Source organism: Oratosquilla oratoria, chromosome 21, assembly GCF_046742065.1.
Source record: "Oratosquilla oratoria isolate Oo_2021 chromosome 21, ASM4674206v1, whole genome shotgun sequence".
NCBI lineage: Eukaryota > Metazoa > Arthropoda > Malacostraca > Stomatopoda > Squillidae > Oratosquilla > Oratosquilla oratoria.
The window spans coordinates 16,895,041-16,897,540 of NC_134797.1; positions in this window are offsets into that span (position 1 = coordinate 16,895,041).

The window sequence follows — 2,500 nt, forward strand, 5'->3', positions numbered from 1 at the left end:
TGGATGAAGGAATTAAATGCTACGTAAACTTCTTTGCAGATGATGCAAAACTACAGAAGAAAGTGAGTAACGAAGAAGATTGTATACACACTTTTCAGGGATATCTGAACAAAGTCTGGAACTGGAGTAAAAAGATTGAAGTGAATTTCAACATTAAAAAATGTAGTATAACGGAATTTGGAAAAAAGCAAAAATAGAATATCCGGCAAATACACACACCTTTGGAGAGTGTTTCCTGCATGATACCTCACAACCGACTACTATGGAAATTGGAAACCTTAGAGGTAAGCCATTGGGTTTTATGAATTATTTCCTAAAAGACCTGTATATGAGGATAGTAGTCAAGAATAGGATGTCAGGATAGGAGGATGTGACAAGCGGAGTACCACAAGGGCCGGTACTGGCACCCATAATGTTCTCGATCTAAGCAAATGACATGAGGAAAGGTACGACAGTACAACATTGATATGCTTCTAGACCAGTCATTCTCAACGGGAGCGATTTTTGAGCTCAGGGGGGAGAAAAACGTCACAGGTATTGCTTCTAACTTTCACGAAAGTAATAACAAAAATATCAAGTTAATTGTATGGCACCAGCTGGGCCCAAGGATCTCATTAAAACACAACGTGAGTAAAACATTTCAAATTAGTTGTTTATCATTGTTGCAATAATTTCTATAATTATTTTCCAAATAAGGGGGCAATCCTTTTTTTTTTTAATTGAAAAAGAGGCGATATGTCTAAAAAAGTTGAGAAACCCTGTTTTAGACAATACAAAGGTAAAAGAAAACATGAGGAAGTCTGCAGGTTACTACGAAAAGAGAGAGACAACATATACAAGAAAAAAGAGCATCAATGAACAACACCGTGGGGCAAAAGGGAAAGAGAGACCGAGAGAAAAAGATGAGGATTTGGAAGTATCGGTCATAGATAATTTGTCTTTCGACAAACGTATCAGTATAACTATGGACGAGACATACATTACTGAAAAACACCAAAATGTACTTTCCCTACAACTATGGACGAGACATTACTGAAAAACACCAAAATGTCCTTTCCCTACAACTATGGACGAGACATACATTACTAAAAAACACCAAAATGTCCTTTCCCTACAACTATGGACGAGACATTAAATTTATTGAAAAACACCAAAATGACCTTTACCTACAACTATGGACGAGCCATTACATTACTGAAAAACACCAAAATGACCTTTACCTACAACTATGGACGAGCCATTACATTACTGAAAAACACCAAAATGACCTTTCCCTACAACTATGTACGAGACATTACATTACTAAAAAACACCAAAATGACCTTTACCTACAACTATGGACGAGACATTACATTACTAAAAAACACCAAAATGACCTTTACCTACAACTATGGACGAGACATACATTACTAAAAAACACCAAAATGACCTTTCCCTACAACTATGGACGAGACATTACATTACTAAAAAACACCAAAATGACCTTTCCCTACAACTATGGACGAGACATTACATTACTAAAAAACATCAAAATGACCTTTACCTACAACTATGGACGAGACATTACATTACTAAAAAACATCAAAATGACCTTTACCTACAACTATGGACGAGACATTACATTACTAAAAAACACCAAAATGACCTTTCCCTACAACTATGGACGAGACATTACATTACTAAAAAACACCAAAATGACCTTTCCCTACAACTATGGACGAGACATTACATTACTAAAAAACACCAAAATGACCTTTCCCTACAACTATGGACGAGACATTATATTACTAAAAAAAACATCAAAATGACCTTTACCTACAACTATGGACGAGACATTACATTACTAAAAAACACCAAAATGACCTTTCCCTACAACTATGGACGAGACATTACATTACTAAAATACACCAACATGACCTTTCCCTACAACTATGGACGAGACATTACATTACTAAAAACACCAAAATGACCTTTCCCTACAACTATGGACGAGACATTACATTACTAAAAAACACCAAAATGACCTTTCCCTACAACTATGGACGAGACATACATTACTGAAAATCACCAAAATGTCCTTTCCCTACAAAGACGAAGTTGTAATAAGAAATTTCAATGAATGACTCAACCACCCAATATTGGAATATGTCGTGTTGGTATGGTTTCCGCACAAAGTGAAAGATATAAACAAGGTCGAACAAAATACAGAGAGGAAAGACCAAATTGGTTCCCATCCTTGCAGATAAAACGCACAAAGAGAGGCAAGTAACACGCCTACTCACACACACACACACACACACACACACACACACACACACACACACACACACACACACACACACACACACACACACACACACACACACACACACACACACACATACACATACACAAACACACACACACACACACACACACACACACACACACACACACACACACACATACACACACACACACACACACCCGCACACACACACATATGAATATGTTCATATAT